Raw genomic sequence first — 16,356 nt, 5'->3', positions numbered from 1 at the left:
TTTTTTCCTACTGCAAATCAATGTAATATTATAAAATATGTTATACTGACAAATGCTTTGTTTTATATTTATCACCAACGTAATGTGTAATCTGTCTTCTGAAATGCAGACCTTCAACGAGCCCATGGGAAAATTTAGCCATTCAATCTTTCATTTGAATTTAACACAAATACTTTCCACGACAATGGAAGGGAAGCTGGTTGTCTGGGCCATCTACTGCCCACAATAGCCTATCTCCGCCTCTGTGGGCTTTCCTCAAATCAAACCTTATAAATTGGTTCATTTTCAGAAAGAGGGCATCACTGTGCTCACTACAGTGGATCTGTAATTAACTTAATAAAAAAGCAGCTATCAGTGATTACCAAAGTATATTACAACCCTTTTGGATGTATACACATATTTTATATATGCTGTGAATATTTCTGGAGAAATTCCTTATTAACTGGGAATGTTTGGTGCCTCTGAGGAAAAGAACAGAGAAGCAGGATCAAGGGTGGGGGTGGCTTCACCTCTTCTTATGATCTCATTTGTACTAATTGGTTTGCTTTTTAAAAAAATTTTTATTTTTATAAACATATAATGCATTATTAGCCCCAGGGGTACAGGTCTGTGAATCGCCAGGTTTACACACTTCCCAGCACTCACCATAGCACATACCCTCCCCAATGTCCAAAACCCCACCACCCTCTCCCTACCCCCCTCCCCCCAGCAACTCCCAGTTTGTTTTGTGAGATTAAGAGTCTCTTATGGTTTGTCTCCCTCCCGATCCCATCTTGTGTCATTTATTCTTTCCTAACCCCCAAACCCCCCACGTTGCATCTCTACTTCCTCATATCGGGGAGATCATATGAGAGTTGTCTTTTTCCAACTGATTTATTTCGCTAAGCACAATACCCTCTAGTTCCATCCATGTGTTGCAAATTGCAAGAATTCATTTCTTTGGATGGCTGCATAGTATTCCATTGTATATATATACCACATCTTCTTTATCCATTCATCTGTTGATGGACATCTAGGTTCTTTCCATAGTTTGGCTATTGTGAACATTGCTGCTATAAACATTTGGGTGCACGTGCCCTTTCGGATCACTACGTTTGTATCTTTAGGGTAAATACCCAGTAGTGCAATTGCTGGGTCATAGGGTAGCTCTATCTTCAACTTTTTGAGGAACCTCCACGCTGTTTTCCAGAGTGGTTGCACCAGCATGCATTCCCACCAACAGTGTAGGAGGGTTCCCCTTTCTCTGCATCCTCGCCAGCATCTGTCATTTCCTGACTTGTTAATTTTAGCCATTCTGACTGGTGTGAGGTGATATCTCATGGTGGTTTTGATTTGTATTTCCCTGATGCCGAGTGATGTGGAGCACTTTTTCATGTGTCTGTTGGCCATCTGGATGTCTTCTTTGCAGAAATGTCTGTTCATGTCCTCTGCCCATTTCTTGATTTGATTATTTGTTCTTTGGGTGTTGATTTTGATAAGCTCTTTATAGATTTTGGATACTAGGCCTTTATCTGATATGTCATTTGCAGATATCTTCTCCCATTCTGTCAGTTGTCTTTTGGTTTTGTTAACTGTTTCCTTTGCTGTGCAAAAGCTTTTGATCGTGATGAAATCCCAGTAGTTCATTTTTGCCCTTGCTTCCCTTGCCTTTGGCAATGTTCCTAGGAAGAAGTTGCTGTGGCTGAGGTCAAAGAGGTTGCTGCCTGAGTTCTCTTCAAGGATTTTGATGGATTCCTTTCTCACATTAATGTCCTTCATCCATTTTTAGTTTATTTTTGTGTGTGGTGTAAGGAAATGGTCCAGTTTCATTTTTCTGCATGTGGCTGTCCCATTTCCCCAACACCATTTGTTGAAGAGGCTGTCTTTTTTCCATTGGACATTCTTTCCTGCTTTGTCAAAGATTAGTTGACCATAGAGTTGAGGGTCTATTTCTGGGCTCTCTATTCTGTTCCATTGATCTATGTGTCTGTTTTTGTGCCAGTACCATACTGTCTTGATGATGACAGCTTTGTAACAGAGCTTGAAATCTGTAATGGTGTTGCCCCCAACTTTGGCTTTCTTTTTCAATATTCCTCTGGCTATTTGAAGTCTTTTTTGGTTCCATGTAAATTTTAGGATTATTTGTTCCATTTCCTTGAAAAAAAAAAAGGATGGGATTTTGATAGGGATTGCATTACATGTGTAGATTGCTTTAGGTAGCATAGACATTTTCACAATATTTGTTCTTCCAATCCATGAGCATGGAACATTTTTCCATTTCTTTGTGTCTTCCTCAATTTATTTCATGAGTTCTTTATATTTTTCTGAGTATAGATCCTTGCCTTTTTGGTTCAGTTTGTTCCTAGGTATTTTATGGTTTTGGGTACAATTGTAAATGGGATTGACTCCTTAATTTCTCTTTCTTCTGTCTTGTTGTTGGTGTAAAGAAATGTAACTGATTTCTGTGCATTGATTTTATATCCCGACACTTTACTGAATTCCTGTACAAGTTCTAGCAGATGTGGAGTGGAGTCTTTGGGTTTTCCACATATAGTATCATATCATCTGCAAAGAGTGATAGTTTTACTTCTTCTTTGCTGATTTGGATGCCTTTAATTTCTTTTTGTTGTCTGATGGCTGAGGCTAGGACTTCTAGTACTATGTTGAATAGCAGTGGTGATAATGGATATCCCTGCCGTGTTCCTGACCTTAGCAGAAAAGCTCTCAGTTTTTCTCCATTCAGAATGATATTTGCAGTGGGTTTTTCATAAATGGCTTTGATGATATTGAGGTATGTGCCCTCTATCCCTACACTTTGAAGAGTTTTGATCAGGAAGGGATGCTGTACTTTGTCAAATGCCTTTTCAGCATCTATTGAGAGTATCATATGGTTCTTGTTCTTTCTTTTATTAATGTATTGTATCACATTGATTGATTTGCGGATGTCGAACCGACCTTGCAGCCCTGGAATAAATCCCACTTGGTTGTGATGAATAATCCTTTTAATGTTCTGTTGGATCCTATTGGCTAGTATTTTGGTGAGAATTTTAACATCTCTGTTCATCAAGAATATTGGTCTGTAATCTCTCTCTCTCTCTTTTATTTATTTGACAGACAGAGATCACAAGCAGACAGATAGAGAGAGAGGAGGAAGCAGGCTCCCTGCTGAGCAGAGAGCCTGATGTGGGGCTCGATCCCAGGACCCTGGAATCATGACCTGAGCCGAAGGCAGAGGCTTTAACCCACTGAGCCACCCAGGTCCCCAGTCTGTAATTCTCTTTTTTGATGGAATCCTTGTCTGGTTTTGGGATCAAGGTGATGCTGGCCTCATAAAATGAGTTTGGAAGTTTTCCTTCCATTTCTTTTTTTTTTTTTTTTTTTTTTGAATAGTTTCAGGAAATAGGAATTAATTCTTCTTTAAATGTTTGGTAGTATTCCCCTGGGAAGCTGTCTGGCCCTGGGCTCTTGTTTGTTTGGAGATTTTTGATGACTGTTTCAATCTCCTTACTGGTTATGGGTCTGTTCAGGTTTACTATTTCTTTCTGGTTCGGCTGTGGTAGTTTATATGTCTCTAGGAATGCATCCATTTCTTCCAGATTGTCAAATTTGCTGGCATAGAGTTGCTCATAATATGTTCTTATAATTGTTTGTATATCTTTGTTGTTGGTTGTGATCTCTCCTCTTTCATTCATGATTTCATTTATTTGGGTCCTTTCTCTTTTCTTTTTGATAAGTCTGGCCAGGGTTTTATCAATCTTATTAATTCTTTCAAAGAACCAGCTCCTAGTTTCGTTGATTTGTTCTATTTTTTTTTTTCTGGTTTCTATTTCATTGATTTCTGCTCTGATCTTTGGGATTTCTCTTCTCCTGATGGGTTTAGGCTTTCTCTGCTGTTCTTTCTCCAGCTCCTTTACATGTAGGGTTAGGTTGCTCATTGGAGAACTTTCTTGTTTCTTAAGAAAGGCTTGTATCGCTATATATTTTCCTCTCAGGACTGCCTTTGCTGTGTCGCACAGATTTTGAACCACTGTGTTTTCATTATCATTTGTTTCCATGAGTTTTTTCAATTCTCCTTTAATTTCCTGGTTGACCCTTTCATTCTTTAGAAGGATGCTGTTTCGTCTCCATGTATTTGGGTTCTTCCCAGATTTCCTCTTGTGACTGAGTTCTAGCTTCAGAGCAGTGGCCTGAAAATATGCAGGGAATGATCCCAATCTTTTGATACCAGTTGAGACCTGATGTATGGCCCAGGATGTCATCTATTCTGGAGAATGTTCCATGTGCACTAGAGAATAAATAATGTGTATTCTGTTGCTTTCAGATGGAATGTTCTGAATAGATCTGTGATATCTATCTTGTCCAGTGCATCATTAAGGCCTTTATTTCCTTGTTGATCTTTTGCTTGGATGATCTTCCCATTTAGTGAGGGGAGTGTTAAAGTCCCCTTCTCTCTTTGTATTATAGTTGATGTGTTTCTTTGATTTTGTTCTTAATTGGTTTATATAGTTGGCTGCTCCCATGATAGGGGCATAGATATTTAAAATTGTTAGATCTTCTTCCTGGACAGACCCTTTGAGTATGATATAGTGTCCTTCCTCGTCTCTTACTATAGTCTTTGGCTTAAAATCTAATTGATCTAAGGATTGCCACCCCAGCTTTCTTTTGATGTCCATTAGCATTGTAAATTGTTTTCCACCCCTCACTTTAAATCTGGAGGTGATTTTGGGTCTAAAATGAGTTTCTTGTAGACAACCTATTGATTTTTTTTTTAATCCATTCTGATACCCTGTGTCTTTTGATTGGGGCATTTAGCCCATTTACATTCCAGGTAACTATTGAGAGATATGAATTTCATGCCATTGTATTCCCTTTATGGCGACTATTACTATATATCTCTGTTCCTTTCTGGTCTACTATTTTTAGGCTCTCTCATTGCTTAGAGGACACCTTTCAATATTTTCTGTAGAGCTGGTTTGGTGTTTACAAATTCTTTGTTTTCGTTTGTCCTGGAAGGTTTTTATCTCTCCTTCTATTTTCAATGATAGCCTAGCTGGATATAGTATTCTTGGCTGCATGTTTTTCTCATTTAGTACTCTGAATATATCATGCCAGCTCTTTCTGGCCTGCCAGGTCTCTGTCGATAAGTCTGCTGCCAATCTAATGTTTTTACCATTGTATGTTACATTGTATGTTACAGACTTGTGATGCTTTAAGGATTTTCTCTTTGTCTCTAAGACTTGTAAATTTTACTATTAGATGACAGGGTGTGGACCTCTTCTTACGGATTTTGTGGGGGGGGTTCTCTGCACCTCCTGGATTTTGATGCTTTTTCCCTTTGCCATATTAGGGAAATTCTCTACAATAATTCTCTCCAATATACCTTCTGCTCCCCCTCTCTTTCTTCTTCTTCTGGAATCCCAATTATTCTGATGTTGTTTCATCTTATGGTATCACTTATCTCTCGATTTCTCCCCTTGTGGTCCAGTAGTTGTTTGTCTCTCTTTTGCTCAGCTTCTTTATTCTCTGTCATTTGGTCTTCTATATCACTAATTCTTTCTTCTGCCTCATTTATCCTAGCAGTGAGAGCCTCCATTTTTTTTTTATTGCACCTCATTAACAGCATTTTTGAGTTCAACTTGGTTAGATTTTAGTTCTTTTATTTCTCCAGAAAGGGCTTTTATTTCTCCAGACAGCATTTCTGTAATATCTTCCATGTCTTTTTCAAGCCTGGCTAGCACCTTGGGAATCATCATTCTGAACTCTAGATCTGACATATTACCAATGTCTGTATTGATTAGGTCCCTAGCCTTCGGTAATGCCTCTTGTTCTTTTTTTTTTTTTTTGGTGAGTTTTTCCGACTTGCAATTTTATCCAGATAAAAATATATGAAGGAGCGAATAAAATACTAAAAGGTTGGCAAAGACCCCAGGAAAATGTGCTTTAACCAAATCAGAAGAAACCCCAAATCATGGGGGGAAGAAAGGGGGTAAAAAGAAGTTCAGAAAAAAAATTTAAACAGTAAACAAATAAAGAAAAAAATATATTAGACTGTTGAATAGCACAGGGTCATCCACTTAATTTTGGGAGTATTTTGGTCTCTTAGAAGAAACTACCTCCCAAAATTTTAAAGAATGAAACACATATATAAGGGTAAACACAATGAAGGATGGAATATGATTATAAAGATGAAAAATTTTTTTTAAATTTCTATAAAATGAGTTGATAAGGATAAATTGTTTGGGAGAATAAAGAAAAAGAAATTGGAGACAATTTGCTCAGGCTGGAGACTATAACAAAGCCCTGTGCTAGATTTAGGGTGTATTTTGATCTATTAGAAGAAGTTGTAACCCAAATTTTTTTTAGAAGAAAAAACCCTATGTGTAAACAAAAAATAAAGTTAGATACACTGAAGGATAAAATATGACTTTAATAATGAAGGTTCCAAAAAAATATTTTTTTTGTGAAAGGTATTGTTAAGAGAAACTAGTTAAAAACATTAAAAGAGGAAAGGGTAAAAGTTAAAAAAAATTTAGTGGAAGAAAAAAAATAAAATTAAAAAAACTTATTAACTTTGCAAGACTAAAGAATCATGGGGAGAAAGCCATGAATTCCATGCTTTGCTTTCTCCTCCTCTGGAATTCTGCTGTTCTCTTGGTATATGAACTTGGTCTTGGCTGGATTTCTTGTTGACCTTCTGGGGGAGGGGCATATTATAGTGATTCTCAAGTGTCTTTGCCCAAGGCGGAAATGCACCGCCCTTACCAGGGGCCAGGCTAAGTAATCTGCTCGGGTTCACTATCCCTGAATGCTTTCCATAGAGTTCCAGAGGTCAGGAATGAAAATGGCGGCCTCCCAATCTCTGGCCCAGAGGAGCCGAGAGCTCGGGGCCCTACTCCTCAGTGCGCCCTTGGAGAAAAGCACTCAATCACTCCCCTCTCCTTGGCCTCCAATCTGTGACCAAGCTTCTCTGCCTCTGGCACACAGCCCTGCCTGGAGTCTCTGAACCCCACCGATCCCTGAGTTCTTCCAGGGGGGGTTTCCCTGGATTTTGTGGGGTCCCTGCTCACAGAGTAGTGGCCTGTGCCATGGATCACAATAAGGTAATCCTGAGTTGAGAGCTCGCTCCTCGATTCCGTCTCTGTAGCCGGCTTCCCCACTCTAATACTAACTAACTCTAACTCTGCAACACTCAGACAGCCCCGATCCTTCTGTGAGCCTGAGGGACCTGAGGCCATGCTCTCCTGGCATGGGCTTCACCCCGGCTTAGCCTCTGGAGCGATGTCACTCAGTGGAGCAGACTTTTAAAAGTTCTGATTTTTGTGCTCCATTTCTCTGCCTCTTGCCGGAAGCCGGCCCCTCCCCCTGCGGTCTATCTTCCTGTCGCTTTGGATTCACTTCTCCGCTGGTCCTACCTTTCAGAAAGTGGTTGATTTTCTGTTTCTAGAATTGCTGCTCTTCTTCTCTTTGGTCTCCTGTTGGGTTTGTAGGTGTTTGGGATGGATTGATAAGCTATCTTGCTGATCTCCTGCTATCTGATGTTGTCTCAGCCTGCTACTTCTCTGCCATCTTGACTCCTCCCTGGTTTGCCTTTTTTTTTCTTTTAAATCATGGCCATGTATTACTTTTAAAGAACCCCTTTGTGTTGGTGAAAGAAAAACTTGTTTTTTTCCTTCCACACTAATTAGAGTCATTTTAACCCTAAATATTATGTACTTTAGTTTTAAGGAGATGACATAAATAACTATATTGTTTCTTCTGATTAGAAAACAACACTTACCCATTATGAAAAGATGAAATACAACAGAACTTTATAAAGTTTGCTGACTGGAGAGGCTGTGGGGGCTCAGAGAGGGTCATTAAAGGCCTTAGTCTCAGATGGAAAGGGGTTCACATTCCAGATGTGTCCCTTCCTTGCTGAATGACTCGGGACAAGGGACTTAACTTGGCCGAGCCTCCATTTTTCCACGTGCAAAATGGGCATGACAACACTCTCCCTCAGAGTGATTTTATGAGAATTTTTGTGAGACAAGCCATGTAAAACTCTAGCACCTTGTTTGGCATAGGGGAGCTCTAGATGAAGCTCAGTATGCTTGAGAAGTTCCCGACAGGGACGGAGGACTCTGCCTCATGACAGAGACCATGCGCATGTGTTTGGAGTCACTGTGCCATCTGCTTTCCAAAAGCCCTGCTTTTTTTTTTTTTTTCATTTATTTTAATACAGAGAGCGGTGAGGTCCTGGCATGTCAAAGAGAAATGCAAATTGTCCTCACTCAGGGGTGTGGAAAATACAGTAGAAGAATTGCAGCTGATGATGAATCAGCCTTTAATTAATTGGGGGGCTAGGGCCCAGTGAATGCCAGGCCTGGATTCCCCTCTCTCCATGGTAAATAAAACCCAGCCAGGACCAGGGAGCCCACCAAGGATCTTGAAAACACTTGGCCTGTTTTGCCATTTCTCTCCAGCAGAGGGCAGTGAAAGATGTTCTCGCCAATTACTCTGCCCACCTGCCTCGCTTATTAATCAGAAACTGCATTTAATCACTTTGCAGCTATAAGAGGAAATTCATCCCCCATCCTGCCCCCCCACCACCATGATTAAACTTATGCCAGAAGCTTTAAAAAAAGACCATTTGGGATGGATCTGAGAACTGGAAATAAAAGCCATTATGTCACAGGACACTGCCTTTGGCTGTGACAACTGGACAGGGTTTTATATGGCTCTGAGAGCAGTGCCCTCCTGTAAAGTGGATTGTGTGCTTTTGCCAAGCTGTGTGATTTCAGAGGCTGGTGGACGGACTCTGGTGTCCTCTGTGGTCTCGTGGCAGAGAATGTCAATCAATGCCCACTGCCACTGCACGTGGCTGATGGGAGAGGGCGGGGAGAGGAGAGTGAGACAGAGCGTGTGCTTTGCATTAGGTACACCTGGGTCCCTGCACAGTCTAGCCACAGGGCCTGATGGGGCTGCCGTGTGTAAGTTGGTCCCCAGTGGTATTTGGAACCTATTCTACTGAAAGATTACTGCTTGCTCCACTGAAATTCAAATTTCATTGGGCATTCTGCATTTTTTATTTGCTAAATCTGGCCACCCCAGGCCTTGGGCAAATTTCTCAACTTCTCTGAGCCTTAGTTTCCCAGATGTAAAGTGAAGCAACTGTAAAATCAGCCTCGTAGGACAGTATTAAGGTGAAATTTGTACAACAGCTGGAGTCTAGAGCCGGACACAAAATGAGCTGTTCAGGAGATGGTACTTACTACTGTTCGTTCCCAAACAGATGTTTTTCTCCATTTCAGCTATATTGTCACAGGTGATAATAGAGTAACATTAAGTTCTACAATCGGACCCTGTCCATTGTTAACTGGTACAGCAACATCAGACTGAGCTCCATAAGGACCCTGTCATTTTCCAAGGCCCCAACAGCTCCCCCCACCAAAAAATCAAAGTATCCTCCAGACTGCACTCTAAAAGGTGACCTTTTTATTGTAAGGTAACTTGTTAATGAATCTAGGGCACCTGGGTGGCTCAGTGGGTTAATCTTCTGCCTTCGGCTCAGGTCGTGATCCCAGGATCCTGGGATCGATCCCCACATTGGGCTGTCTGCTCAGCAGGGAGCCTGCTTCCCCGTATCCCTCTGCTTGCCTCTTTGCCTACTTGTGACCTCTATCTCTCTCTGTGTTAAATAAATTTTAAAAATCTTAAATAAATAAATAATAAATAAATAAATCTTAAATAAATAAATAATAAAAATGAATTAAAAAATAAAATTAATATAAGAAAATAAAATAAATTTAATTTAAAAATAAAATATTAAAATTAATAATAATAATAACAAAACTATTAATAACATAAATAAATAGATAATTGCCCAGGTTACATTTCAGCAGAATTTTCAGGACACCCGACTGGTTCAGTGTGTTAAGCATCTGCCTATCTCAGGTCATGAGGCCGGCATCCTGGAATGGAGTCCTGCATTGGGCTCACTGCTCAAAGGGGAATCTGCTTCTCCCTCTGCTGCAACCCCTACCCCCTGCTTGTGCTCTCCAACTCTCTCTGACAAATAAGTAAATAAAAGTCTTTAAAAAATTTTAAGGCCGAATTTTAGAAATAACCTCTAGAAAGACGAGCTGCCCGGATGGCTCATTCGGTGGAGTGTGTGAAGCTTGGTCTCAGGGTTGTGAGTTTGAGTCCTACCCTGGGTGTAGAGATGAATTCAGGTATGAGAAATAACCTCTAAAAACAAAGAATTTTGTCATTTTTCTCTATGGATAGATAAAAATCTATATCCACATATAAAAACATGTGAGCTATGTTAGGTTGGGACTCCCATTACTGAACAATTGGAAAGCATGTTCAAATACAGAGGATCTTTGGTCAAAGCAAACTGTTGGACTATTACCGATGGGATTACAGTTCAGGATTTCAGAAACCCACCTCCCAGGCTTCCCATATGGGGTGGGGGGTTGTCCTCCTACTCCATGGCCACAGACTATCCAAGAACACAGCTGGCTCCTGGCCTGGGGGAATCGTTTTCAGCAGCAAAGCACCAGGGAAAGAAATTCTCTTCCCAGGCCAAGTTTTCAGCCTCCTGAGCCCCCAGCAGCATGTCTGTGGCCTCGGGAGCAGTCATTGCTTGAAGTTTCTCTGTGTGCCCCTGGTGTGGGTTGGGCCCTAAGCAAATGAAAGCTCTGGTACTAGGCCAGCCCTGGACACAGGGGACGGTAGATGCCACCCACTCGTGCAAGCAGGAACAGGGTCCCACCAAACTGCTATGCAGATGAGGAAGAGACTGACTAGGACACAGCGGGGGTAACCTGCCCACTGGGGACCTGACGTGCAGCCAGGAGGAAGGGCAGGATCTAGATGGCCTCACTGTATCCCTGGGTCGCTGCTCCTCCCCTGTTTCCTACCTCCCCTGTGTCTCTGTGTGTGCGTGCGTGTGTGTGTGTGTGTGTGTGTGTGTGTGTTGTCAGTCCCCTCTGTTCCTCTCCCCTCCCACCTCCTCCTGCAGTGCTGCCCCTTCTCTGCTTCTCTGTCTGCATGCTGCCTCATCTTTCCCATCTACCTGCCACTGTGTCCAGGGCAGTCAGCGTCATCTCTCAGCCCCCAGGCCACATTTCTTGCATGCTCAGGCCAGCATCCTTAAAGCCCAAGCCGTACTTCCTGGGAGAGTGGCAAAGGGGGCCCTGTGGGGGACAGGGGTCCGCCCGGCCTATGGGCCACACTGCAAATATAGCTGTCAGGGTCAGGGCCAGGTTACAGGGAACGGGCCCCGCTCAGGCCCCAGTCCCAGTGTGGGGACTGCTCAGCACCTTTTCCCCCTTCCCACCCTTGTCCAGCAAGCTCTAAGACCTATACGGATGAGGGAAGGTCAGGGCCTGAGTTCTAGCCAAGCCTGCAAGCCTCTAGGACCCAGCTCTCAGCATGGACTCGGGCTGGCACCCGCCCACCAGCTGGGTGACCTGGGACAGGCGGTGAATCATCTGCATGTCTGAGCGTCCCCAACTACGGAACAGGGAAGAGAAGACTCCCTCCTTCTTAAAGTGCCTCTGAGGACTGTATAGGGATGAACAGACATGAAGAACTTGGCACGGCAGTTGCCGCAGTCAGTGGTGAGAATTCGGTTCTGAGCGGCAGCAGCACCAAGAGAGAAAAGCCCAGAGACCACCAGGATCGCAGCTGTAGCTGACCGGGGGGCTTACCGCCCGTTGCTGTGTGGACCCACACGCGCCAGGGGACCGCTGGGGTCTCCTGAGAGGGTGTTACCAGAAACGATTGCCCCTTGGGTTTCAGTGGGTGCTTGTGGGGACTGTCCAAGGAGACTCCACACCGGGTGCTGTCAGAAAGTAAGGAAAGTTCTGTGAATGGAATCCAGTCTGTGGGATCTTCAGGGAGAGTAGAGGAGAGACTCAGCTGTAGGTGTAACCCCAGATGTGGGTGTGCCAAGTGTACACGAGGAGCATGGCAAGGGCAGGCCAAGGGCACTGGAACAAGAATGGTGGACAAAAGGCAAGACAGAATGCCCACTTGGACCTTCACCCTGTTGCTGGATTAATCAAAATGGGGAAAGAACCCTAAAGGTCTTCAGAGCGTCTCCTAGAGGCCAGAGTCACACAACACTGTGAGCCCACTGTCCAGGATAACACCCAGAACCAAAGGGCCTGACACCCAGAGAAGAAGGCACTGCGAGCACTTGCTGAGGGAAGAGAGGATGCATGCAGCCCTGCAATGCCTGCCTGACGGGTCCGTAGGGGCTCGGCAATGGGACCAGCTCTTGTCCCTTAGTGCTTCGGGCCCAGCCAGGGGAGATGGCTGGCACCCACTGCACCCCCGTTCCTCTCCCTCCGTTTAGCCTTCAAGCCCGAGAGATCTGTGAGCCCCCGAGGGTGGGGAACGAGGGAGTCAACCCCTCCACAGCACCTCTGCAGGCCTGAGTCATGCACTGGGCGGCGGCCCAACAGAAGCTGTGCGCGTGCACAGGGGTTCCTGCACGTGCGCTCGTTCCTCAGGTTCCAGGTTCCAAAGCTGTGTCCTGGCAACAGGCCCCACATTGTGCTCTAGACCTTCTGCCGTGACTTGGCAGCTGAAGGAGAGCGCTGCGAGCCTAGTTCGCTATCCTCAGCATCTGGCCTTACCTGACTGCTCTATGGGCACCTCCTTGAGCGGGCCGTGCCCCTCCCCCCAGCCCCGGTCTTTGCGGGGTCCGCACCTGCCAGGAGGGCTGGTCCGCCCCCACCCGACTCACTGTGGCCGCAGACTACTCTTGGCGCCCAGGGCTCGCCCGGCGGTCCAGGCCCCGGGGTCCACTCGCAGGCGGCCCTCCAAGTACCGGGCGAGCTGGCTACCACGCTCAGTCCTAGCAGCTTGCAGAAGGTACTCCGGGATCCTGGCGACCCCGCGCTTTCTTCTGGGGCTCCTCACCTCCTCCTGCAGGTGGGGCTGCCAGCTGAAGGCGATGCTGTCGGCTGCCGGATCGCAGGTGTCCTGCCGCCACCGCTGCGAGTCCATCGTGGACACCGTCACCCCCTGTGTGCTGCAGAAGCACGTCGTCACCAGGCTGCCGCCCTCAGCACCCAGGAATGTCCACGATGTCTCCACAGCGGAGCCGGTGTGCAGAGACCCCAGAGAGAGCGGCAAGGGGATGGCCGAGCTACAGACTCAGACAAAGGACCCTAAAGGCCCTGGGGCCCCACAGGGGGCATTTAGGCCCCTGGGGGTCCACGGAGGCCTCTCTTCCTTTGTGCCCAGGCCTGGGCCTCTGCTGAGAGCCGTCCCCCGGGAAGAGAGCTCAGAAGACCCATGCAGTAAGAAGTCCCCCAGCTCCCTTAGGAGCTCCTGCCCCACTCGAAATGCCATAACGAGTTCCTACAGTTCCACCAGGGGCTGCCACCCGGTGCAGAGGAGGAGGGGTCTGGCCACAAGTCAGGCCTTGTGGCCCCCGAGGTCCCCCAAAAAAGTCAGCCAGAAGAGCCCCTTGTGTCCTGCCGGAGCGCCTGCACTTTGCCAGAAGAAGAACCAGCTGGAAAAGGATGCCGATACCACCACCGGGCAGACGGCAACGCAGAGGAACGGCTCATCCCCAGCTGACTGTTCCAGGCCCCGAAAACGCAAGTTTCCTCTGCTGCCACACAGGCGAGGGGAGCCTCTGAGGCTGCCGTCACCCCCTGAGCTGGGGTTTCGAGTGACTGCTGAAGACCTGGACCGGGAAAAGAGAGCTGCTCTCCAGCGCATCCAAGATACTCTTCGAGGGGACACAGAGGCCACCTGTAGCTCCGACCCAACTTGGCCATCCAGTGCCTTGGCCCTGTCTGCTGCAGTGGCTGCTCCCCTGCCAGCCTCTGACACCCAGGTTACCTCCATAGAATGCTCCCCTTCTTCCCAGCCTCTCCACTTGGGGTCTCACCCTGGCTGCAGTGGGAGCAACTTTGCATCTACCCAGGCCCTCTCGATGCCACCCAGGGGCAGCATGTCCTCAGTCACAGTCCCCCCAGGGCTGCCTGCGCTGCCTGGGGGTAGTGGCAACCCGGGATCTACTGCCCAGGCCCCACTCAGGGCTGTTGGTGGGCAGTGGCCTGGAGCCAGCACCCTTCACAGCTCTCCTCCGCATGGACAGCCGGCAGCTCAGGCTCCAGACACACACCAGGCCCTGAGCACAGCTCTGGCCCAACAGTTCTTGGGCAGGGGCACCCAGGCCAGCACCCTTCACAGCTCTCCCCGGCATGGACAGCCGGCAGCTCAGGCTCCAGACACACACCAGGCCCTGAGCACAGCTCTAGCCCTGCTGTCCTTGGGCAGCGGCACCCAGGCCAGCACCCTTCACAGCTCTCCCCGGCATGGACAGCCGGCAGCTCAGGCTCCAGACCCACTCCAGGCCCTGAGCACAGCTCTAGCCCTGCTGTCCTTGGGCAGCGGCACCCAGGCCAGCACCCTTCACAGCTCTCCCCGCCATGGACAGCCGGCAGCTCAGGCTCCAGACCCACTCCAGGCCCTGAGCACAGCTCTAGCCCAGCTGTCCTTGGGCAGCAGCACCCAGGCAGGTTATGTGGTTCCCTTACCCGCATCTGCCTCCCGGGGCACCCGTGCCAGTGCCCAGCCAGGTTCGGTTACCTCCCTTGCTGTACTCGCCCCTGGTGCAGCCGCTGCCCCTGGCTTGACAGCTGCCCCCCAGGTGCCCAGCGCTGTGTCCCATGCTGGGCCCAACAGCCAGCAGCCCCGCCCCGCAGGTGGCAGCACAATGCCGGCCCCCATCAGCATTGGGCTTTCAGCAGCACCCCCAGGTTTGGGGAGAGGAGATGATGTTGCAGATCTGTGCTCCAGCTTTGGGGCTCTCAGCATCTCGGCAGGAATGAGCAGGGCCCCAAATGGCCCGCAGGGCTCCAGGGCAAGCCTGGGCCCGAGCACAGGGAGCCGCCCATGCCAGAGCACCCTGTCAGGGACCGCTGGAGCCAGCACGACGAACCACCCTGTGTCGGGAGCCCGGAGTGCCCCTCCCTCCAGTCACATCCCCAGGCACCTGACCAAGCGGAGGTCCAGCTCAGATGGCTGCAGCACTGCCAGCAAGGCTGTCTGCGGGGGTGGGGGCGTCCTGGCCTCTCCTCCTAGTGGCCCCGCCTCCCTGGTCAGCAAGGCCCAGAGCAGCCTTGCCACCAAGACCCCCTCATCCCCTGCCCAGCGCCTGATTGGATGCAAAAGAGCTGCACCGTGCAACAAGCCATCTTCCTCCACATCACAGCCCACTTCCTTGGGGCCCAAGAGGCGGAGGCTTGGCTGAGCCAATAGCTTCCTGGAGAAGTAGCCGGTGTTGCACTTGCTTCCAGGTGACACCGGTGCAAGACTAGTGTAGAATGGGGAGACACAAATCAAGCCCGCTCCTGGAGCAAAACCGGGCTCCCAGCCTGCCAGCCAACATTGGGGAAACTTCCAATCCCTGACCCACCATTTTGAAGGAAGGTGGGGGCCTGAGGCCTCGTCTGTGTTCCCAGGGCCGTGGCCTTGGGACAGTACACGGAGATCCGTGTCCCTTTGGCCTCCAGTCCCACAGCTCCTGGGACTTCTGCCGCTGCCCACAGGTTTCCCCTCCCCTCTCCTCATGCTCTTCATAGAACCTTTAGGTAGTGTTCATTTCATTAATTAAAGCCTTGTTCTAGTTTCTCAGCATAGCTCTCCTGAGTCTCTTCTGTGGGTCAAGTGTGCAAAAGTTGGGAGTCTAATGGATGCTGGCATGGGAAGCCAGACGCCATCATTTCCAGGTTCCCGTGGCCCAGCAGAGTGGGTAGGGCTAGAAGGACAGATCCTTGAAGAGTGAGAGTAGGTTTTCCATTTCGGGGATGGGCCTGGGAGAACACTGGCCTGGGGAGAGCAAAATGGAGAGACTCACCCTTGCCTATTGGAAGTGCTGCTTCTCTCCCACTGGGGACCCCATGGAATCTTTTTGCTTCGCAGCCCTAGGGCAATGTAAAGACACTCCTGGCCTAGAGTATGGGTCTGGCATCAAAGATTGTGGCTCAGGGCCAGGAGGACAGCTTTGCCTTGAGGGTGTGACAGCTCCCTGAGCGCTGAGTGACATCCCCCTTCACCCTAGCACCAGGCCTCCCTCCGTACATCTCTTTCCTCTGCCAGGCATTTGGGGGCTGCTTCCTGATGGCACTCAGGAGAAGAATGAGCAACAAACAAGTCACCTGGGAGAGGGAGGGAGCAGGGATGACAGCTGAAAGGACTGTCACCCCAAAAAACTCCTCAGTCCCGTATTTATTAGATACAAGATCACAACCAACAAAGGAGGAGGTTCTACATTAGTCATGGGTCTTGTAGGTCAACCAGAAGGAATGGGAGTCCTACGTCAACCATAGTCTTGTAGGTAAACAGAGTAGGGTGTGCCTGGCC

At 47.7% G+C, this 16,356-nt stretch overlaps 1 protein-coding gene and 1 pseudogene across 3 annotated transcripts in view; both read left to right on the top strand.

Moving 5' to 3' along the window:
• Window positions 1-9,549, top strand: part of LOC125086971 (cilia- and flagella-associated protein 251-like) — a 39,830-nt pseudogene extending 30,281 nt beyond the window's left edge.
• LOC125086968 (ATP-sensitive inward rectifier potassium channel 12-like) overlaps window positions 1-16,356 on the top strand; it is an 874,374-nt gene that overhangs the window by 103,769 nt on the left and 754,249 nt on the right. The window lies entirely within an intron of this gene.

The sequence above is a fragment of the Lutra lutra genome, chromosome 16, assembly GCF_902655055.1.
Source record: "Lutra lutra chromosome 16, mLutLut1.2, whole genome shotgun sequence".
Lineage (NCBI taxonomy): Eukaryota > Metazoa > Chordata > Mammalia > Carnivora > Mustelidae > Lutra > Lutra lutra.
Note: the sequence above shows the minus strand (reverse complement) of the source record. Positions and strands in the feature narration are given on the sequence as shown.